At 36.5% G+C, this 25,694-nt stretch overlaps 1 protein-coding gene across 1 annotated transcript in view; it reads right to left on the reverse strand.

The window, feature by feature from the left end:
• The window catches only part of Sox5 (SRY (sex determining region Y)-box 5), an 844,441-nt gene that overhangs the window by 734,003 nt on the left and 84,744 nt on the right, over positions 1–25,694 (reverse strand). The window lies entirely within an intron of this gene.

The raw sequence follows: 25,694 nt of genomic DNA on the forward strand, positions 1-25,694 counted from the left end.
ACAGAAGTGCTGGGTATAAGACAGTGAGAACCCCAAGCCCCCTATGTACCCCATAGTTTTGTTGTTGTTATTATTTTGTCCTTTTGAGACAGGGTCCTGATATGCAGTTCAGGCTGGCCTTGAGCTCACTTTGTAGCCCAAGTAGGTCTCAAACTCACAACGATCCTCCTGCCTCAGCCTCCCGACTGCTGGGGGGACAGGCATGGGCCATCACGCCCAGCTTACCCCACATTTAAAAAATAAAATTCTTCATTAAAGAGATTGTCCACAATGAAGTCTTTGTTGTTTGACTTAAGCAGTCTTGCAAGGTAATGCAGGCAACCCACACACTGTTTTTATTTTATAACTTAGATATTTTTATTGTTTAATTTTATTTTTAACTGACAAATGATAATGTATATTTATGGGGTACAATGTGGTGCTCTGACACATGCATACATTGTGGAATGATCAAATCAGGCTAATTAGCACATCCATCACCTCAAATATTTATCGTTTGTCTGTGGTAAGAACAGTAAAAATCCTTTCAGCTATTTTGGAATGTAGGTTATTATTAAGAATGGTCATCAGACTGTGCAACAGAGCACCAAAAATTATTCTTCCTGGCAGAAACTTTATACACAATGATCAGCGTCTCCCCGTTCTCTGTCCACTCCCTCCCTCGTTCCTCAGGTTCTAGTAAACACAATTTTACTCCCTACATCTATGAATTAAACTTTTTAGATTCTGCAGGTAAGAGAGGTCATGTGACATTTACTTCACTGTGCTTGGCTTAGCTCACTTAACGTAATGTCCTCTAGGATCATGTTGCTTTAGCACTAAGTCAAGCCTCAGATTCACTACTAGTCTGGGAGATGGCTTTTCACTTGCCTCATTCTTAAATACGATGGAAAGTCAGGGATCACATAATTTTGAAGAAAAGCCTATAAAACAAAAGATAAACTAACAAGCAAACAAGGCCTTCGAACCTTACTAATAGAAAGCACAGACTCTTTAAAATATTTCATTTAGAACCACTCATGCTTACACCAGAAAATAAAAGGCACCAGTAAAGCAAGTTGATGGTAAAAGGAATAATTGCAGAACACAAAGAATGTTATATTTAAAATATAAATGCTGGGAAGAAGAGGCAAAATTAATGAAAGCATAGAAGGTAAAGGTATTCCAGAATAAAGAACCAACAGAAAGCACTAGGTGATCAAAACAAAGAATTCAAGAGCTGGTCATTGCCAAAAAAAAACCTGTTATCTCCTGAGAAAAGAACAGTATCATCTCAAAAAGAGAGTAAGAAGAGAAATGTAAAGATATTACAATAAAAGTTAAAAAGTAATATCATAAATATCCCAGAACAAAACAGAAAAAAAATTGTATGAATGAAAAAATCGATCCACAACTACAACATCAAGGTTAAATTTCAGAATACTGAGCATAAAAAAATCTTCAACAATCATGCAGAACAGGAACAAACACATTACTTCAAATGAATGTGTATTATCCTGGGATCTGCTTTTTAAGGAAAACTATATGCTGGAAAACATCAAGACATGCTTTTAAAACTCTGAAAGTAATTTTTCATTTTTAATTTTTAACCTAGCCATTCCATTAACCAACTGTGAGAGAGACTATAGTGCTTTCAGATGTGCAAGATCTCAGAAGGATTTAACGGCATGTTACTGAGAAAGGTACTTGGGGTGGTCACCAATCAAATTCAGGGAACAATTGAGGAAAGCTATGAAAGAAGAACAGAGTTCACAAAAACTAGAGACACCGTGCAAGAGAAAAAGGTAAGCAGAAGGCAGGAGACAGTCAGGTGCGCAGAGTCTTCAAATAAGACATAGTTAGGAGGATAAATACATTGCAAGCCTGAGAGACTATCATTGAGGCAAGTAGTACAGTGCAGGAATGTGTAACCATCAGAAATCTACCCTAGACATGTTCTTCATTCACACTGGAACTCAGAGAGCAGGAACATCACATATATGCTCAACTCTGCATCACTTTACCTCCTACTAGCCACCTATAGACAAATCACAGAAGATGTGAGTAGGCAATAGTACCAAAAAAATCAATGTTGTCCGCTGTGACAGCACAAAAGTATTAGAAGAGTCAAAGTAGGCACAGAAACTGTTTTCTGCAAACAAGAAAAACTGTCTATGATTGATTTACCAAAAATAAAATTGCAGGTTCAAATTTAGAAATTCAAACTAACCAGAAGTTAACCAATACAAAGGAAATCCAAACAAATAACCTATGAAAGACAGTGAGAGCGTTACTATATGACACACTGGGGTCATGCTTCTCCCTGCTAATAAATTTTCCAAGAATAAAAATGTGAGGCAGACAAGTAATCCTGAAATTACCAGTAAAGAAGTACAAAATAAACTGATTATTTTCACATTTCAAACAAATTTATAACTAGAATAATTTCTTTTTGGTTTTGTTTTACTTTCTCAGGTACCGGGAATCGAACTCATGACCTTGTGCCTGCTGGGCAGACACTGTGCTGCTGAGCTAAATTCCCAGCTCCTTAGAATAATTTCTTAGAAAAACCTTTCAGTGGATGATCAATATATGATGAAAACAGACACACATGATCTTAAGATCTGAAGAGTTTACCTCTAGTGCATGTATTAATTTAAAAATCCACATCATCATGATGTTCTTACTAGAAGGTAAAATAGCATTTTATAACATTTTCAAAATCAACTCAATGTTTAAACAAAAAATAAACCCTTAGTTTTTAATGGTAAAGTATTTAAAAAAGATAAAGTGCCTCTTTTATTAACATGAAAAGGAAACAATTGAATGTCTAAAAGTACATTATTTCATTAATTCACTTAAAAAACAAGATTTCTTGTTTTAGATTTCAACAGTTAACTTCCTTGGTTGTTGTTAATGGTATTCTGATCATCCCATTGGAAATTCTGGGGTATTTCACAATGTTTAAAATTTACCTAGTTAATAAAAGAAGGGAAAATGTATATTAAAGACTAAGACTACAGTTATAACCAATCTAAGGAAAATGTAGCATATTAAGAGGACTCCTATAAAAATATACTCTAAGAGAAAAATAGATGAAGGAAGTGCACTGAAAATTCAGACTGGAAAAAAAATGGAAATAAACATCTAACAAAATTAGCTATACTAAAAAACCAAAGAAATGTTACATTAAAACAATGAGATACCTTATTCTGTCCATATTTGTTAAAGCATTACTATTAATATTCTCTCTCCTGGCACAGGGACCCAAGACCTGCCCTATTATACACATGCCGATGGGCCTCAGGGGTGATGTTCATGCCCTTCCGTTAGTAGCTCCTGTTCTAAGGCCTTTAGGAAATAACCAAAGATGCAAATGAAGCTGTACACACAGACATCATTTAGAATAAATCATGTGAACCTACATGTTCACCCACAGAACAGTCAAATGCATAATGGCACATCACATACAAAATAATCCATCCACATGCTAGCAAGCTATTTAATTAAGAATTTTGAATCTCAAGGAAAATTGATCAAAATCAGTTAAGTGATAAATGCACTATTTAGGACTTTATTTACAATTACGATTACAATTTCAATTGTGTAAAAGAAATGGAGATTTGGATGAAAATATCTAAAAAATTAATAGAGATTTTTCCCTGACTTTCGAGATATTAGGCAGTCTTAGCTTTAATTTTTTTATTTTCCCAATTGTTGAAAATGTAGAGTTCTAAAATACAAACACTAGAAATAGTTTGAAAAGGTAAACAAATTAGCTTTTTGGTCACCAATTCACACTTTAACACTATAAATCACAATGATCTCCTCCTTAGCATCATCAAAAAAAATTTCTTTCCACCACCTCTACATTTTCTGACAACTCCTAATGAATATGAACCATTACACATACCTTGTAGCTATTTTACAGACACAAAAAACAAGCCCTGGCTTCCATTCAAATCATTCTCCATCCACTAAATGATTCAAAACACTCTGTATAAGAAAGAACTCATTGCAGGTCATGAATGGTGTTGCACACCTGTAATCTCAGCATTCAGGAGGCAGAGGCAGGAGGAACATTTCGAGTTTGAGGCCAGCCTGGACTACAAAGTGAGTTCAAGGCCAGCCTGAACTGCACAGCAAAACCTTGTCTCAAAAAGACAAATAAATAAATAAATAAATAAAACCAACTCATTACCTTTCCTTTTCATTTTATTGAAACAATCATCACAATTACAGCCTTTCTTCAGCGCTTAAACTTGTGCTGAGCACTGTTATAAATGCACTGTATATACTAATTTACATAGTCCCCCAACAACTATTATTATCCCCATTTCAGAGCAGAAGAAACTGAGGATTAGAGAGGTTGTTATTTGTTTGAATGATACAGTGGGATTTAAACCCAGACAATTTGGCTTCAGGACCTTAATTTTATTCTGCAAATATTCTTGGAGAAATTAAAATATTTACCTAAATTTACATTAAGATCAGAAAGGTTTATTGTTTTCTAGGAGCAGTTTCTGACTAGGAAGAGTAGTGGCATTCTGAAAATCAAGCAAGCAACATCTTAAAACCGAAAAGAAAAACAGTTACTCTGAATAAATATCTCATTATATTTTCACTGTCCTTAACTTCACCTATAAAAAGGCTTTAGACTAGGCACATTCTCTGTAGATTCTATTTACAACTGTCTGCTTTCATTAGCCAAGTTTTTAATATAATTTCAACAGTTAGAATCTGGAATATTTTATCAAGTATATTTTCAACAGTTCCTCGTTCCAAGCTAAGAATACTGTCTTTTATATATCCTTAACATTACACGTTTCTCTGTAGGACCATGCAATTGACTAGCATTTCCTAAATATACACTGGGAAGCAAAATCTGAAGCTATAGTTTTTAACGTGAAAGTTCAGCATAGTATCAGCCAGTCATTCAAAGTGCTATCAGGAGCTATTTGGGGAGGGAGAAGAGGGTAAAATCAGTAAGATATGATCTCAGCATTGAAGAACTTCCATTTACGGCACCCTCTGAAAGACGAGAACATCAAACAGGAAATGTCACCTAAACACTCATACGCACTGTGCAGGCGCAGGGAAATGTAGTAGTCAAACATTTAAGAAATTCTCATTCCTTACTTTCCTAACTCCTTACATAAGCCATCTTGCTTCACCACCTAGAAGTAGTCAGCTAAAGAAAAAAAAAAAAGGAACTAAAATAAATCGACCTCCTTATTAGAAGTATATGAAATACAAAATGAAATATATGAAGAAAGTACAAGAGAAGAAAGGATGACCTACAAAAAAAATGAATAAGGGGCTGGGGATTTAGCTCAGCGGCAAAAGCGTCTGCCTGGCAAGCGCAAGGTCGTGAGTTCGGTTCCCAGTACCGGAGAAAAGCCAAAACCAAAAAAAAAAAAAAAAAAAATGAATACAATACTCATGTTTAAAAAAAAACCTAATTGAGAAGTCAGAGAATTCAGACAAGCCTAGATAATTCATGGTCAAATGCAAGCCTTCAGACATCTTACAGGCAAATAAGCCTTGAAGAGTTACCTCTATTTAAGGCAAAGTAAAGTGTATGTTTGTGTGTGTGTGTGTGTGTGTGTGTGTGTGTGTGTGTGTGTGTGTGTGGCATTACCCCCCAAATCCCACAACCTAAACTGAGAACACACATTCATGCTTGCTGAAAGAAATCTATGAGGGAATCTATGAGTCTGAGATGTCAGAATTTTCTGTGAGAGTTCATGATTTAGGTGACAAGGAGACCATCATATTACCAAGATTTAATCAGAGCCCAAGCAATAATCACCCACTTAGTGATTTTGGAAAAATCAAAGACAGTAATATTGCCTGAGAGATTATTAGCACAATTTCTTCTGTGTACATGGCTTTCAACACCTGAGCATATGCATAAAGCTCACCTTCCTTCCTGTAAATTCTTTAATCAGACACTGTTTCTAGTTCACAATTCCCAGAAGTATTATTAACACAATCATGTAGCTTATTGTCTCCATATCCCTGAATCTGAATTTTAAAAGATGGGGCACTCATATTACCTCTTTTCAGCTTGCATTACATGAGATCTTAACAATGATATCCCCACAAAATTGTCAGCCTCAGAAATGACACTGCCACTAGAGCAGAAAAGGAAATTTTTGTTAATGGGGAGACCTTTAAGGCACTGAAACTGTATGCAATGTGGTTTTTAACAGTCCAACTGTAAATAGGTCACACAATATAAACTGTATGTAGAATTCTTTGGTGTTAAGAAGTGATGGGAGAACTTTCTAGAATGACATAAAATTGGAAAGACAATCCAAAATTTCTGCATAAAAAGATGAATTATTTCATCTGGACTAAGATGAACTCCATGTTTCTTTTCAATTTAAAAATCAAAGGAGTAAAGCACTTTAAATCAGTCCTCTAAGAGACATGAAAGATTTTTCTTTTCTATGGTTTTGGAAACACATCTATAACTAATGAAGAACTAATTTATCTGCCTAAATATCAATCCTAATATCACTGACTAATTTCCAATATTCTTAATGCTCATGTTTATATAACTCATATTTCTAAATTTTTTCATAGTTATTAAAGATTTTTACCTTATTAGTGCTTACTTAGTTCAATTTTCCATATTTTATACGACTTACTTGAGATGCTTGGTGAATATTTACACTTCAATGTTTTAAAATGCTAAAGGGTCAAGATACCTATAAAATAAGACCAGACAAGTGTGTGTGGGCTCTTCTTCACAGAAATATTATTCCATGTTACGTGTATAAAATATGTATGTATGCATGTATGTTTTTCTTATACAGTATAAAGATATTAAGGGAGAGTAGAAATATAATGAAATATAGAAAAGTCAAGTAAACATTATGCTTTGACCCTATAATTAGAAACTAATTCTGATAGTCAATGCTTGAAAGGTTTTACGTCATGCTGTCAGTTGACCAGAGTTATCTCTGGATTTTATTTTCAGGTCAATTATTCATTCTTTCTTGTTCCACAAATATCGTACTGATGATTCATGCACTTTATACCAACCAGGCAGTAAGCGAGGAGCAGGGTATAGGTCTGAAAACAGAGGTCAACTACCCTGCACTCCTGGAGCTGAGGATCTAATGTCAAAAACAGATATTATACAACTAACCAACCTCCCCTCCCCAAATACTTAGTGAGAAAAAGTACAGGACACAGTACAGTGGGATTATGGAGGGTATGTGACACAGATTTGCTCCAACTGGAAAACCAGGGCAGAATTCATTTTAGGACCCTTAGAAGGAGTTCATAGACATGCATATGACTAGGAGCAGCAAAAAGTGTTTGTGCATTCCAGGCAGAAAGTACACTGCATGCAAAGGCCCTGGGTATGAAGGACTTGGTGGCTATAGCTCAGAAAGCAGAAAATGTAAATGTAAAGATATAAAGCCATGGGTAGCCAGGAAGGAAAACTATAAGTGATATTAGAGACACAGGCACTTACTCTGAATCCAACTGGAGCCATGAAGGGTTCTCCAATAGAAAGATAGAACCAGATTTGCACTCTTTAATAATCATTGGCTAGAATGAGGAAAACTAACCACAACAAAAATTACATAAAAAGGAACTGGTATGTAGCAACAGTGTCATATAGCCTAAATGTGCTGATAACACACACCTGAATTATAGGATGGATATGGAATAAATGGATACCTGTGACAAAATAGTAATGAGACACAGGGAATTCTGCAACATGCTGTGTAGCTTCCCCCTCAGGATCAAGTCGTTCCCCAAACTGGGTGGGAAGCTAGTTGCAGATAGGTCACAACTGAGTCACTTTTGGAAAAAAAATTGAAAGAAGCTGCCTTACCCAAGGGAATATTCTGATGTCTGGGTGTGAGGGAATGGGGCAGGTGCTACAGTGTCTCAGTCCACCTGCCTCACCTGGGGGCAGTGCCAAAGGGCTGGCAGTGAAGAAGAGCCTTCCAGGTCAGCAAGGGCCCCCACTCAAACTTGCCTGCCTCATCTTTTGCAATGTCCCCCTCAAAGTCTTTTCTGGATCCAGGTGTGGTGGTGCACGCCTGTAATCCCAGCACTCGGGAGGCTGAGGCAGGGGGATCATTTGTGAGTTCGAGACCAGCCTGGGCTACAAAGTGAGCTCAAGGCCAGCCTGAACTGCATAGAAAGACCCTGTCTCAAAAAGACACACACACACACACACAAAAAAAAAAAAGAAAAAAAAATCCAAGTTTTTTTCTGGGGATCCACCCTAAACATTGAAGCATTTTTCTGCTTGTTTTCAAAGTATGTAAGTTATTTTACACACTTTACTGAAGAAAGTGCTTTGAAAGGTAGTGTATTTATAGAATATTCTAAGATCTTCTGACACTTAGCATTAGATTGAACCAAATAAATGAAACTCTACTCAACACAATACCTTATCAAAGCTTTGGCATCCCACTCACTACCCAATGAATTAAAATCCAAGGGACCAGCTTGACACAGTTAACCCACCTACAGATTTTTTCATTGACCGGTTTCCTATGACACTGGTAAACAGTGCCATTTAAATATCCAGGATCAAAGCTGCTGGACAAATTTCCGAAACTGGTATGAACCAGGAGACACTCAATGGGCTTGTCTGATCTATAAGACAGTGTGTTCAGCCCAGCGATTTGAGCACGTCCTTTCTGCTGCGTTGGTCACCAATGTATTTTCTGTTAAGTTCAATTGAGTCCAGCCCTCTTTTTAGCCCTCCTCCTTTGAAGGAATGGCTGATGCAGCCTAAAGGTCTCACTGAAAAGCAGGGCCCTTTGATTGAGAACCTAAAAAAAAAAAGACTGTATCAAGAGCACACCTTCTACTTCAGAGCTACACATGCACTTATTTTAAACCCAGTGAGCGAAGTCTGATTGTCTGAAGGATTTTTTCTTAGTTCATTTTACAAAGTGCACATCCCCACCGAGGCAGCCGGATCTGGAGAGAAAACTCAACAAGACCCCTAATCCAATGTATAAATTCAATGTATTCAGTATTTCTAGCTCCATTTGGGAAACCAAGTAAGTCTTTGCAGTTCTGTTGTCTTTTTTCTTTTTGGTGCATAGGTCCAACTATTGAGGGAAAAGCTGATCCTATAAAAATGTCACAATATAAAAGGCCTAATGTCACATAACTTTTAAAATTGACTAACAATATACTTACAACCCTTCTTTTCATAGGATTTCAATTTGGTATGGTTAAAGATGGAGTAAAAATTTCTGAACTTTTAACAATTAAAAAAATGTATTATTGAGTCTCTTTTTTATAATAGTTATTTTTTTAAAATCTGACTACAGATGCGCCTGTAAATTATGTTTTCTCTTAGACCAGCCTGACCTTATCATTCACTGCTCAGTAACACAGAAAGTTAAATCTTACCAATAATGTCTCTAGGCACCATTACTAACTAGCTTCAAATCAGATTCTTCTAAAGAGACAAATCGGAAAATCGGTCTCCCTTCAAACATGGGAGATATATTCTAAGACCTCCCAGGGGTACCCAAAACCATAGATAATACTCAACACTATTACCTTGCATTTTCCTATCCACACACACCTATGACAAACTTTGATCTATACATTAAATGCAGTTAGATTAATAATAACCACTAAGATACAGTAATGATAACAATACAATAAAAGTTACTCAAAACTTATGAACTTTATTTCTAGAATTTTCCATTTGATATCTTCAGCTGGCAGTTGGCTGTCACTGGGAATGGTGAGGGCAAGTGTAAGTGGAGGGGAGAATTTTCTCCTTCTGCTTCAAGAAACACCTGCATCAATCGCTGCTCCCCTTAGGATCCAGTCCCCACAAAACAGCTCTCTTTTGAGAGCAGCTGCCAGTTTCCTGAGGGAAGTCCTGGCTCTTGCACCAGGCAAAACCACTTCCCCCTTTAACTGATCCAGCTCTAAGGGTAGTGGAAGCTTTCTGCTAATGGTAATCTCCATTTTAGTCCCGTGTTAAATTCCACTATGGAGCTACCTAACATGGGTTTGGCTTTCCTGAATGAATACTCAGTGACCTACAGTGTATTCAAAATCACCTCCAAACTAGGTCCTAATTCACCACCACATATTGTTGTAAGGTTTACTCTTACTTCTTTCTGCCTAGAACCTGTGGGAAAACTCAAATTCTACAGATAAAGGCATCAAACATGGTGGACAGATTCTCGCATCAGCTCATAAACTTCATCTCATCCATAACGTAGAGCTGCAGTGTTGTTAATGTCTTCTTTAACCTCCTAGCAGTCCAGGCAGGCTTTCCCTTACTGACTTTGCCATCTTCTGCTGCCTGTGACAGGTCTGCCTACAACACTTCTTCACCAATTCTTCTCTTTATACTTTACCTTCTGTACTTAACAATCTTTGGATCAAGGTTATGATATCGTAAGAAAAGAGATACAGAGTAAACCAGCTTGCTTCTTGGCTCCCACATCTCCCTAGCCCCAATTCAGGTCCTTCTCATTGTGGTAAGGGAAAAAAGAAGTTATAAAAAAAGACATTGTATGGAGAGATCTACACAATGACAGACATGGATAAAATAGACATATATATATAAATTAAATTAAATAAACATAGATTTAGTGCATATATCTGTCTGTATATCACATCTGTGGAGCGGAACCAGAATATCACAACCTCCAGTCTTATGACTTTATTCTGTTCTCAGCATCACACTTAAACATTTGACCTCATTCACTGCTACGTCCCCAAATCCCAAAGACATTGTAGGTACGTAGCAAATATTTCAATATGAACTAAATGATAACTGAATGAATGTTCCTGCCAAAACGTAAGCTGCTCCAGTTCAGTCATAAGCAAGAAAGTTAGAAGCACTGATTCAGAGCGAAGGGTCCAAGACAAAAAAACAGGCAGTGATGGAGGCAAAGAGCACTATGATAGCCCAAAAATTTCCACTATAGACTGTGTGAGTTAAATGAGGGATTTTACAAGACAGAAATTTGAGTGGTCCTTCAAAACTGGGTGACTTCAGAATTTAGGTGTATGGGAACTGTCCATGCTCATCAAGAAATAAAAATCATGTAGAACACAAATAGTGCCTTAAAATCCCTTCTCTTTGAAGTTCCTTTTTGCCCCTGTGTGTTCTCACTGCTACTTGGCCAGCTGCTGATGTGATATTTGACACAAAAGGGACAATGTCGGGAAGGAGTTCTAACCTCATTAAGTATGACGCTCCCTGGAAGAGTGCTGGTCCTTGTTTCCAACCCAAGGTGAACGCTGATGACTCCGGCGTCCTCTCATGCCACTTACCACAACAACGCACAGCCACAGAGACCAAAGAGTCTCGACTTTTCCAAGTGTTCAAATGACTCTACCGTTCTCATCTGTTAGAGAACGCTTTTGTCCTTTTCAACCTAAAATGCAATTTGCCAGCTGAAAGCAATGTGTTGGGTGGTTTTTTTTTTTTTTTTTTTTCTTTAGGGCACACTAGCGCTCTCTGAATCACTGAAGAAATATTTTTGACAAAGGTCAAAAAGGCTTCAGACGGAAACACAAAACAAAGGCTTGTACTTGAAAAGGAAAACTTGGGAGGATGTTGATTTTGTACCCAATCATTCAGCATATTATTGAAAATGTTCTCTCAACAGCAAACGAAACCATCTGGGCCCCAGTTACACTTATAAAAAGGAAACCTGGGCTGCTTGTAAAACCCATCAAATTCATATAAAAGAAAGTGTACATATACCATATGGTACAGGAGTCTTTTAATGATTAAAGAAACCCTTATCTATACAGTTTGATTATGTATTAATGGCCGAGAAAAGGATTCCCTGCTTAAATACACTGTAGTTCTGTCTAACCATATTTTTCAAACTGGAGTGGGCAGTCACACTCCTCGGGGTATGAGGTAATGTGATGGGATAAGAGGTTTCATGAGTGAAACAGACCATAACCACCACATAAACTTAAAGGGTCAGCTCAAGTTCTAGGTGCAAAAACTCTTCCCAGTGACACAGTCCACTCAGCTGATTTCCCACTGCGCAGCTATCCCAAAATCATTTCTTTATTTTTTGACATTTCAGTGGGATCATCCAAATAATGTAAAGGCCCACTGAAAGCAGGATCATAGGCTTTCCATCTCTTTAGCCTGGTACTGATGACATAAACTACCAGAAGTAGTTTTAATAAGACTATGAAGATTGATATTGTAGATAAAAACATACAAAATAAATATTGACAAATCTGAAAGAATTATGACTATTGCCCTTAACTAGTCATCCTAGCATCCAAAAGAACTTTAAAATACTATTATCTTACATGTTCTTTCCATTGCAAATGCTTAAAATTTTCAATAAATTCTGAAGTTTACCCCTATTTCACTGAAGACATCAAAAGAACCATCATGAAGGAACATTAGTAACACTTGGGGACCACTGGCTTCATCCAAGGCTTGTTGATAATCACTGCAAATTGTTCCATGGTCCTACAAACACACCTTTCTTCTCTTTCTCTGCTCTTTAATATAAAGTAGGCAGCCCGGAAGAGGGCCTTCTCTTGGAATACCATCAATCACACTACCCCATCTCAGTGTTTGATCTTCTGATCCAAACACAATAATACTTCAGCAACTTTATGCTTCAATTGACATGTCACCCCTCTTTGAATACACTTCTGCTTTTCTTCAAAGTCAAAGCTCCGGTCTTCCAGATTTGGGTCCCTTCAGTGGGCAAATGAGTATCACTGATACATAAAAGAAAAATTTCCCAGAATTCTACTGATGGTCAGAGAGAAACGAAAAGTGACTAAGAAAGGTCAAGTGAAAAGCTGTACTGTGTTGAAGCTTAAATAATAGAGAGCAATATTTCAAAGTGGATACAAGTTCCAAAAATATATATGCTTATATGTGTGTGTTTATATAATAGAAAAAACTACAATGCAGAGTACAACATAAATGTACTAATTCTATTCAAAAAGCATATGAATATCTTTTAGAGTTATTAATACTTTATTTCTGGAATGTTTTGCTAAATGGTAAATAAAAATTGTATGAATTTATAGCGTGAAACATGATGCTTGATTATAGATATACATAATGGGATGGCTAAACCAAGCTACATAACATACACATTGCCTTCCATATTGATTATTTTTGTCAAGATAACTCTCAAAAGCTACTTTCTCAGAAATTTAGCACATGCTAATGTGTTGTTCAGCAATATCACCATTTTGTGAACATCATAAAGTATACAAACTCAAGTCTAGATAGTATAACTAACTAGACACTGAGGATAGAAGATTTTAAATCATGCTGTAGCTTATTTTTTCTTAGGGCCATGGTGGACAAAACAACATAAGATTAAATGAGGGATAAGAGACAGTGAGGCAAGACTGGAAGACACAGACACAACCACAAACACACTCAGCCACCTCATCTTTGATAAAGGGGCCAAACAAACTCACTGGAAGAATGATAGTCTCTTTAATAAATGGTGCTGGAAAAACTGGCTTGCCACCTGCCAAAGACTGAAAATAGATCCAAGTCTATCACCATGCACCAAACTCAAGTCAAAATGGATCACAGACTCCAATATTAAAACAGAAACACTAAATCTATTGGAAGAGAAAGTAGGTAAAAATCTTGAAGACATAGGGGTAGGCAGAGGGTTCATGAACAAAAGCCAAACTACATGGGAAATACTTCAAGGAATCAACAACTGGGATCTCATCCTCTTGAAAAGTATCTGCACATCTAAAGAAATCACCAGCAGAGTAAAAGGAAAACTCACAAATTGGGAAAAAATTCTAGCTGACTGTCCCTCGGACAAAGGGCTTCTATCTAGAACACATAAAGAATCAAAAAACTTCAGCCCCTCCCCAAATTCAAACACCCAATCCAAAAATGGGCAGCTGAGATGAATACACACTTCTCACATAAAGAAATACAAATGGCAAATAAATACATGAGGAAATGTTCAACATCATTAGTCATTTGAGAAATGCAAATTAAAACAACATTGAGATTTCATCTCACCCCAGTAAGAATGGCTATCATTAAGAAATCAATCAATAACAAATGCTGACAAAGCTATGGAGAAATAGGAACTCTTCTCCACTGCTGGTGGGAATGCAGACTGGTGAAATAACTGTGGAAATCAGTTTGGAGATTCCTCAGCAAACTAGGTCTACAGGTCCCATTCAACCCAGCTATCCCCCTTCTGGGTATTTTCCCAGAAGATCTGAAAACATCATATCACAGCAATATATGTACACCCATGTTCATAACAGCACAATCTGTAATTGTTAAATTTTGGAAGCAACCCAAATGTCCATCCACTGAGGACTAGGTAAAAAAAATTGTGGTACTTTTATATAATGAAATATTACTCAGCTATAAAGAAAGATAAACTAGAGGTTTTTACAGGTGAATGGTCACAACTAGAGACCATACTCACTTTATAAGTGAAATAAACCAGACCTCCATGTGTGTAAGCAACGTATTTTCTCACTAGTGTAAGAATCTGAAAGAGTGAATAAAAATTAGGAGGTATGATAAACATTGCAAAACTAAAAGAAAATGCTCAAAAGAAAAGAGCAATGGGGTGAGAGAAAAGAGAAAAGAAAGAAGGGGAAATTATGTATGTATGTATATACAGGATAGCTAACATAGATGTAGTACTGACTTCTATCACTTTACTGAAAGGAAGAGTTAATGATTAATTATTTGATCAATCTTGCATGTCTGTATTTGTTTTCCTGAGAAACCACCTTGAAGATATGAATTTATAATACAACAACCACTGTTAATTTCCTGCACTTTGTCTGTAACTCTGTGTTTGTATTGTTCTTATGCTATCTTGTAAATGGATGTCTGTTGGTTAATGTGCTTTCCTTCTTTTATTTTTAAAATAAATTTTAAAAAAAAGAGACAGTGAGGTAATCAACAGACACAGTAAGCATGAGGTGCATGAGGGTCCTGCTGATGAAACACAGCATATCGTTTTAAGTAAACTTTTTTATAAGTAAAAGGGGTATACTCGAAAATCATGACTAAAAAGTATGGTATATATGTACATCAGTAATAGTCGTTTATTATCATTATCACACATTATGTACTACACATAATTGTGTATGTTATCTTTTTTACTGCCAGCATTACAGTAGGTTTGTTTTCACCAGGACTGCCACAAATTTGTGAGTAAGGTATTGCACTGTGACTTTGTGATGGCTAGGACATGAGTGGCTAGCACATCAGAAGCTCACAAGAATTTTTCAGCTCCACTGTAACCTTAGAGACCACTATTGGATACCTACTCCATCAATGGCCAAAACATGGTTATGTAGCACAGGATAAGCATGGCGATGTACAAAAGATCTCTTGACATCAGAGTTTCTTGTAATTTAAATGGTGATTTTACTATCCGAGAAAATCAGTGAATAAGGAGGATTTAACAATAAAATACATGGTTAACATTTTACCAACACATGCTTTGGGGAATATACTTAAGAAAATGTATTTAAATGATGACAGCCACCACTTTGATGAACTTTTAAATTCTCTAATTTAATTTCTAAATTAACAAATCTAGGATATGACAGCAGATTTATATTATGTGTCATGAGCTGACACAACTAAGCATAGTGCTAGACAATTTTCAGCAAAGTTAGCAGCACGAATTACTAAAGCAATGGCCTTGGAGTCTCAGAAATCATTGTAGGAAGGATTGAAAAACTTAACTGGCTCCAGAAAACTTCCAGAGATGCTCCAAAGAACTTTCAAGTGTGAAATGAATGCAGTATATAAGCGGTGGTTCATTGCTATTTAACCATAGCATGCAGAATAAAAAGAAATAATTTCAAGATAGTCACCTGACAGACAGTGTAGTTAATATAAGAATAAAAACTCACCAATTTAGCACATCACGGAGTGCTAATGAGTCTTTGGATAAGTCTTTGGACAATAAGATGCTTGAATTACGGCATTAATAAATGTGCCAACTACTACATCAAAATCTGATAATATTGGAGGAAATCGGGAAGGAACCAAATGTGGAACTTCTTTGCTTTTAAGATATTTAAACAGATTCATTCAACAGGCAGCTTCTCTTCCCCTTAGACAACAGCCTTCTCTTTCACAGTGCCTTCCAAATCTTTGTGCAAAGTTGAAAGCGCTGTAATTTTAATGTAACTATTACATTCAAGACATTAATGACCTGGATCACTGCAAATAACCATGGTAACAGGTGAGAAATCAAAGATACTTAATTTAATTGCCACAGAAAGAAAATAAGTGCAAATAATCTATAATTCTTCGTTTCCAATATGTACATGTTATTTTCTTACTGCATTAATTACCCAATAGTTAGGCAGAAATTATCTAGTTGCTGCTCTGTGACTCCCCCTTGTATTCTGGTAATGGTTTTCACTCTAATAACTAATCATTATAATTTCTTACCTCAGCATTTTGGGCTGCTGTGAACTGAGTAGCATGTTCATTCACTTGACATTAGCAATTTTTAATAACAATAAAAATGATACTGTAAGTATAGTGGAAAGAAATTAAGCTGTTCTTTCAACTTAGGTACCTAAGGGCTACTCCAATTCACTGTCTCTCTGTAAACGGCTAATGATCTGGTGCTGCTTCTTAGACAAAGATTTCAAAATTCCTCCCAATTTCTTAACTCTTTTTCTAAGAGTTGCTGCAATATTCCTATATAACGCTGTTTAAAATTGAAGAACAAGTTGTTGCCCTGACCGGGGACACATTTACAATCATAGATAAGTACTTTAAATATCTCGCTGTGTGTTTCCGTCGCTAACCTGGGAACACCATGTTCAGTAAACTATGTATAGACGTACAACCGATAAGGTGGGAAATCATGACTAATGAACAAGCTTTTATAGTTTATTGTAATTGAGTCCAAACTATATGCAAGATAGTAGATAGGTGGTACTTGAATTTCCAGACTGCACGGTGGAATACAGTAAGGCCTAATCAGTTGTATAAGTTCAAAATAGTACCTGCCGTTTATTGAATGTTTTCATCATCTCAAACATGGTTGCTTAATGCTCATGTGTAGTGTATTCAACGTTGTTCCCATCAGCTGATCCTTTAATTCCTCTTTCATCTAAGAGGAGCACTGAAATGCTGAAGTCAGCAGTTCAGATGTTGCTGAAACAGAGGATGTGAGAGAGCAGCAGGTTGAAGAATACCCACTCTGTGCTATAAAATAAAGTTAACATTTTGCATAGACTAAAGGGCAAGAAAGAGTATATGCTGCATGTGTGTATGTGTGTGTGTGCATGCATGTGCAGAGGGTTGCTCCTGTATAACTGAGCATTTTTCTTCCATTAATTCATGTATTTTTTGCTCAAAATATTTCTTAAGAACCATCTAAATACTAAACACTGATAAATCAAGAAGTCATTTGTGAACAAAATAGTCAGGATCCTGGTCTTATACACTGGATTAAAATTAAGCATTGTACTAATGCAAAAAGGTAGACTGTGAAAACCTCTCTACAGGCAAACATAAAGTATTGTATAGAACACAGAACAGGCAGATCTAGGCATATCTGGGGCATCAAACAAAGCTCTAGAGGAAATGTCATTTCAGGTAGTCTGGCAAAGGTGAGTCAGAGATGAAGTTTTCTAGGCACAAAGCAAAAAGATCCAAAGGCTGAAGATGGCTCATAATGCAACATATGTAAGAACCTGCAGCAGGGCCAGGGTACATAGAGCAGAAAGCAAAGGACAAAAGAAGGGAAGTGGTCATGTGGGGGCCCCACAGCCCAGAGACTGATTTTACTCTGTATCTTAAGAACAACGGAAAGCTCTGCATTAGGGAAAATCTATGATCAAATTTGCACTTTCAGCATCTCCGGGAGTGCTCAAGCAGAGGGTGGCAAGCATGTTACAGAAAGCCTCTCTATTGGGAGGTTATTACAGAATCCAGGAAAGGTGGCACCTTGACCCAGGATGAATGGTAATGAAGATCAAAAGAAGTTGACGAGTGAGCAATATGGTAGGCAGCAAAATCAACCTAGTACCACCAAGGTAAATGAGCGGGCAGGAGGTTGTTGTCTGGCTAATATAATATGACATATGGGGATGTCATTTATTAACATATGCACACCAATGAAGATCAAGTTGGGTGAGTGGAGAAGGGTTCAATTTACAACTGAACCTCTAAAGTGCATGGCAATAAATTTTCATTTTAATGATTAAATTGATATGATTTATATCAAAAAACAAGGAGTCTGATCAATAATGCTTAAATCTAAGCACTTAAGGGGGGAGGAGGAGATGCTTTGACTGTCTTTCTATTAACTCAAAGTAAGAATAAAAACTAATATAGTCATTCTTCTGCATCCACGGGAGGATGAGTTCTAAAACTCTCTATGAATACTAAACTGCCGATACGCAAGTTTTTTATATAAAAAGGCAAAGTGTTTACACGGTGAATACACTTCCTCCAATCATGTTCTTTAAATCACCTCTGAATTGCTTATAATAACTCATACAATATAAACACTGTGTAAATATTTGCTATAGTTTAAGGTATCATAAGAAAAAAGTCTGAACATATTCAATACAGATACACAATCCCTTTCCAAATAGATTTGTCTGTACTTGGATAAATCCAAAGATACAGAAGCAACAGATATAGAGGATTGATTATAAATAACTGTGTGTGTGTGTGTGTGTGTGCGTGTGTATATGTAGGAGCGTGTGTGTGTGTGTGTGTGTGTGTGTGTGTGTGTATTTTACCTCAGCCAACATTTTGCAAAACCTCATTAATATACTGAAGTCATAAGATTTTAGGAATGGAAAGGTCATACCACATGTATATAGTTAAAAAATCTTGTTCACCGAAAGCTTAGTGCTAAAGTAATTCGATGAGTGAATGATAATGTTGGAATTCAGCCAGCTTTCTACTGATAACCACAGTAGTGTGCTTTGCAAGACAAGGACAGCATGGTTCTCGGCCTGGGGGTTTAGGGCTCACATATGGAACACACTACACACACACACACACACACACACACACACACACACACATTCAGGTCCCATCTCTGCGGATACCCATGCAGGCAATTTGAGTGAGGCCCAGGTTCCATATTTTTAAACATTTTCCAGTTTATCTGATGGTTGACCAGATACAGAGTACACTGTATTCAGTATCCCATGTTACCTTTTCCTAGACCTCTGTATAAATTTTATAATCGATATTTGAGAAACAATTGTTTCTAATCAAGCACTTTCAGTTCATAAGGCAACCAAAAGTGTCTGTTATGAAAAGTATTCATCACTGATGTGAATTCAAAGATTTCAAATTCAAACTCTGGCAAAGTATGAAATGATAAGGGGCTTTTCCACTTCTGTGGTGAAATGACTTATTTCCAGTACAAAAGATCCAATAAAAATACTTCCCATTTACAAAATAAAATTCCTTTGGCTGAACTAAGAATTTTCCTGGAAATTTAAACTAGTTCAGAACTTCTAAAAGTAAAATGTCAGATTTAGGTATTTCATGTTGAATGTGTATGTGTGTGTGTGTGTGTGTGTGTGTGTGTGTGTGTGTAATAAAGATGAAATAGGTCAAAAATGAAACAAGGCCAAAATATTCTTTGTTGATTTCAAAACACTTAAAGGGATAAAAAGAAGAAACATTTTTATATGGAAGAGAGGACATTTTCATATAAACAGCATTAATAGCACATTTTATGAAGAATACAAACATGATGATAATCAGAGGAAAATGAGAAAAAAGGGATATTACCAATATAACATATAATGTCTTATATATCAATAATCAAGACGTCAGTGAAAGGAGTCACAGAGATCAAAGTAAAGCAGTGATGAAGGACATAAAGCAAGGAAAGAGAGGTACAGGGACGGAGGTGGGGAGCCTGCACATCTGGCTCCAGTGGAAAGATGAACACAGTGAGCTCTTTTTGTCTTGACTGACCGTTATGCCATAGAAACATGCAAATTCTTTCCCTGTTTCTTTCTTTCAAATTCCATAGCACCTTTGTTTCTCTGTTCCTCCGCCTCCCTCTCTCTCTCTCTCTTTCTCTCTTGGTGGCCATTAACTACACTGACAGCTTGACAGGCTGAAATAAGGAAATAAAACACTTAAACATTGTTTCCTGATGTATGCATTCATCTCTTCTGCCAAACACAGATATTGAGGAGATACTTCACTCCTCCTGTCAGCTCACTAAATTACACCCCAGCTCCCAGGCAGCTCCATGCTTGGCCCCTCAATCTCTGTGCACGTTGGTTCCTACCAGAAAGAATATGCGAGAGCTTTAGTCTTTTCACGTAAATCCTTCATTTACTGTTTTTAGAGCTGAGTTTTCTTAAGCAATGAGTTGGATTTCTGCATAAAAACTGATTATTGTCTGATTTAAAAACAAACAGAATTCAATTTGATTCTTTACTTTCCATGTGTTTTAATCAATGGTAAATAAAGATTAAGCCATTGTTTCACATTGCTCTTAACCAGTGAAGAGCTGTGATTTTCTAAAATGAGCTACCAACTTACCTAAACATTGACTGCCTTGAGAGATCCAGTGAGAAAGCAAAAAGATCAATCATGACACTCCAAAGTGTGTTAGGCTACCAATAATAGATGCTTCTTCCATTTTTATTTGAGTGTGGCAACTACATTCAGACTTCTGCACAGTAAACTTTGAAAATCTTACAAATAATAATTAAATTTCTTCCAGACAAGATTGTTGTAGATTAAATTTTAAGAGACTAGTAAGGAGTAATAACAGAAGAATAGAGTGACTTTCAATTGATATTTTTACCTTCTCCCTATCCATTAACGTGAAGGAGGAATTTCAAAGTAAATTATTTAAGAGTGCAAAATAAAAAAAGACACGAGAAGCAAACCCCAAGGACATTTTTCCTTGCTGTATGCCTTCAACGCATTTATCTAGTGCCTACTACACACACTGCACAAGCTTCTGTCCCATGCAAAATGCAAAGGAGAATCCCATGTGTACCCTACCTGCTTCTTAGGAAATTTCATTGAGAGGAAATGCCACAATTAGGAGGAGAGAGAGTGAAAAATAGAAGGGGCTTCCAAACAGAATGACAGATAAAACACTATGGAAATTCAGAAGAGCTAATTAAGGACTCTCCCACCCCCATCACCCACAAGTGGGACTATACACCTCACTTACGATGTAAGGCAAAACAAATTACTTCTGTTTTAAAACTTTCATACTTTGTTGTAATGACATATTTTATGTTATGCACCTTCTCGGGCTGTAAAATGTGTGTCTTGTCTACTCTGTTTTTTACCATGTTTTCAAGATTGATACAGTGTGTGACATGTACCCTGTATCTGAGGACCCTATGAATATGTGTTGAATGGATGAGTGACTTATCCTGTGATAAGTAGTGACAGACTCTGACTATCTGGAGGATTGTTTTCTGAGGTTCTTATTCCACCTATCTTATTGAAGATCACCAACAGAATAGGTGAGAGATTCATGTAAAAACGCTGGACAACTTAATGATGTCAAAATATAATATCGATTAGATGGTTTAAGAGTCGAGGATTTCTTTACTTATGAGGAGCCTTATTTGCTTTGATAATCCTTAATGATTATAGAATTAATCATAAAGACAATGCACAGAAAAGATGCATATTGTTTCTTTCTCCTCTTAGTGTTTTATCTTTCCCAAAGAATAATATTTGCTTAACTGGCAAAAAAATCACCATCCTCCAAGAATAGTAATGTATTTACTACTAATAAAAATTATTATTAGAAATGAAATACTATTAAAGATTATAAAACAAAAAACGCAAGAGTAGGTCATTATACAAAACCATTTGAAGACTAGTTAAGTCTAACACATTAATTACCTTTACAATAAATCAATTAGTATCCAAATTATTTTGCTCTATCAAATAATATCCACAATAATAAAAGTCTTTTTATCTTTTTACTAGTCTTATGATTACTTTCTAATGCAAGAAATTTTAGCCCAATTTACCAATACAAAAATGGAAGCATGAACAGTTTAGCCTGCAAGTAAAACAATCCGAGCTCACAGTGGTCTGCAGTCTGTAAACATTTCTATTCCGACCATACGATGTTTGGCAATTGTCATATAATGCAATGACAAAGCTGTGGTTTAAAATTCTCTGCTGTTTCACAAGGGCCTTCTTCTTAGCAGCGGACATAGCTTTAAATTGAGCTCTTCTTGTCCACACAACATGCAATGTTCAAACATTTCATTTGCGAATATATCGATGATAACATTGTTATCTGATGAAAAGAGTACTAAACACATTGATTCAAAATACCACTTTGATTATGGGAGCAAGGATTACGGGGAATGTGGGGATGGAGGAGACCCTGAGACTGGCGGAGGTAGGAAACACACAGCGGGATGATTTTGACAACTTCCCCTTACTCATCCAACCTGCTCTTTCCACTCCCTGACTCACTCACCTTTTGTTTTATCTCACTGTCCTCTCAAATTTCTTGGTAACCTATTTCCTTTTAACTTACTAAAAAGGAGAGCAAAAGAAAAAAAGCAACTGTTCTTCTTGTTCCCCCTTTGCCATACTTTTGGGGTGAAATACGAATAACTTTGACTCCAAAATCCGCACTCTTTGTTCTGCAATATATTGTATTCCAAGAGTTTCTGCTGATTGTAAGAAGTCATAAGGAATTCTGCCTTTGCGTCCTCTCAGGCTGTGTTCTACATTTATTTAATATATATTTTATGCAGGGATAAGGAAAGAGGCAAAGATTCTTATCCTCAGACTCCTACTCTTGGCTAAGAAGACATTTAAGAAGCATTGAAGAAAGAAGCACTCTCCACCACACTCACATCTTCCCCAAATCTAAGTTTAAAAATAGAGTCCTCACGCATAATAATAGCATACTTTTACTTTACTGTATAGAAAATGAAGGTAAGAGGAAAAAATGGAGAGCAACAACGGAATAGTATAGAGGTTAGAGAAAGAAGTAATAGGAAAACAAACAGAGGGGGAAAAAATGGGAAAGGAGAAGCTGAAAAACTAAGAAGGAAAAGAGTATTTTTATTCTGTCCATGCCTTTTGGTATAGTAAGAAGTTTGCTTTAAAATAAAATTGCCTCTTTCGAAACTCACTGACATTTTATTTCTGTGTAACTAACTCTTCCAATAGGTTAATTACAGAGGCAATTAGTCTAGCTACACACAGGATGTCACTATTCTCTTATATAATTAGAACTAACACACATGTTTCAAGCGGAGAAAAATATTCGTAAAGATAGAATCTCAAAATGTTATGAACTCCTGTCCTATGTGATGTTATTTGGCTAAGTCTGGGGTTAGATGTCTTTGCTGTCATCATTCCTGTGGACTGAATAGCACTTGTGTTTTATTGTTAACTCGAAAGACCTCCTGTAACTAGGAAAGTCTGCTCAAAGTATCATGTAAAGTCCAAAAACAAGAGGAATCATGCCTCTGGGAGCCGAGCAGAAGTAACTAAGGTCTTATTAGCAAGGCAAATAGATAGGAAAAAGGGAGCTGGAAGTGAAAAAGCTAATTCTATTATTAGTTTAAACAAATGTTCTGACCTAGCAGCCTCTTAGATTTTTTTGTACAAATACTTTATTTTACATACTGAGTTTGGAAATGAGTGACTACTGTGGGTCTGAGAGCCAAGTGGTTTACCACACTAAATGTTTTTAAAATGAGCTCTTCTAAACACTGGATCTGTGTAGCTCTGGGTAGCATGATCCAGTCTCAGTGATATACACAGAATCCACAGGAAAAGTTGTTACATCACTAATAACAGCATCCATTTTAGCCTGAAACCCCTAACCTCTGATTATTGTTTGTACATTTATCAAAACCAAAGTGATAAATTGCTCTTCAAAAGAATAAATTGCTGTATCTAGTACTAAATACATATTCATAGAGGGCACTCCATCCTTCTTGATGGTGGCTACCCAGGATGACAAAAATGAAAGAGGCACATGACACACTAAACATCTACGGTTCATTAGCTTGCTTGTTGGCTGTGGTTAGAGTGAAAGCAAGGTCTTAGGTCACAGCCTCAGATTAACCAATACATTCCTTTCTCTTCTATGGTCACGGACTACTGTATTCTCCTCAGTAGTGACTGGCTGTCTCAAAAAATTGTGGTCATTGCTCACACCACAGTCTGAGGGAGACAGTGACTATATCACAGTGCTCATATTCTAACGCCTATTAAATGATGGCCCCCATGGCACTGCTTCAGGCTTCGGGTCACTCTGTTGGGTTTGAATTCTGACTCTGCCTTTTAGAGGCAATTGAACTGTGACAAATGACTCAATTTTTTGTGGCTCAATTTGTTCAGCCAAAAAATGGGTATAATCACATTACCTACTTCATAGAGTATTTAGCAGGCTTAAATTATATATTACATGCAAAATCAAAGAGCAATACTACACACAAAGAAAATCATCGGTAAGTTATAATTACTGTAAGTACTCTGCAGTGAACAGTGAATAAGCAGTAACCTTGGTGTCTGACTGGACACATGCATGTGTACATACATCTGTATAATATTTAAATTTAACTTTTGATTAGAAAAAACAGAACTTTAAACGGTGGTTAAAATTCTACATGGTAAGGGCAAGGAGATTTACAAAACCATCTACAGTGCTGAGTATTCCCATAATCTAGTCAGAAACAAAAACACCTCTGGGATTGCAATTTAGCCTTACCTGAACATCTTGAAGGAGGCAGAAATGGGCTCATCTCTTCTACTGCACTGAGCACAAAGATACTACTAATAACCCAGAGACACACATGAGAGGCAGTGATCCCCTTTCCAGAAGATGAAAGATGCCACTGAGAACTCCTTACATAACATTTTGTAGAAGATCATTGGCTTTATTGCGTCTGTTTGACTTTTCTGTCCTATTTCCTCTAGGGCGTCTGATAGCGGGTGGGTAAGTCAACTGAGCTAGGTAGGCAAATAAGTTGCTTTGACTATACTGCCTATAAATATAGAAATAAGTGCATATCTATGTTCTTCGCTCTGTACACACCGAGAGTCCCAGAGTGTATGACAATTAAAAGTGCATTACAGAAATTATAAAGGAGCACATTAGGATGGTTCCTTTGGTGTATCTGCAAAATAAATAATGTTTGTTACAAGTCACACATTAAGTGGTTTCAGTCCCATAATCTTTTCACTTGGGGATTTCCGGTTGAGATTCAGGACAGGAACCTCTAGGTTTTAAAATTACTGATCTTGTATTTTCAGCCACTATACCAGCTAATTTGGTCAGATTTGTAAGAAACCAGATCAATTATGTAGACATTAATCCTTAAGACAGAGTGAAGAAGGGAAATCAACTCAGACACTTAGCCTATAAAATGGACTATAAAATCACTATCAGAATAAACAGTCTAAACACTAGAATTCTTCACAGCCCAGTTCATCTTTACACAAATTAAGGTACATACAATTTGCAACAGTTTTGATGGTAGGGCTATGTGATCAGACACAAAGGCAGCACCTGGATTAGCAAGAAATTTCTGTTTACCTGGATGAACATTTATATAGTCTTCCCTTCTAACCCAGCATTTTTGATGACTTTGGTGTTGAACACCTACATGATTTTTCACATGACCAATTACTTGGTGATTTTTCTCTCAAATTGTTTAGGATCTTAGAAAAGATATCTCAGTAAAATAAACTACTGTAGTAA

The sequence above is a fragment of the Chinchilla lanigera genome, unplaced genomic scaffold (assembly GCF_000276665.1).
Source record: "Chinchilla lanigera isolate Chin_1 unplaced genomic scaffold, ChiLan1.0 scaffold00012, whole genome shotgun sequence".
NCBI classification, from domain to species: domain Eukaryota; kingdom Metazoa; phylum Chordata; class Mammalia; order Rodentia; family Chinchillidae; genus Chinchilla; species Chinchilla lanigera.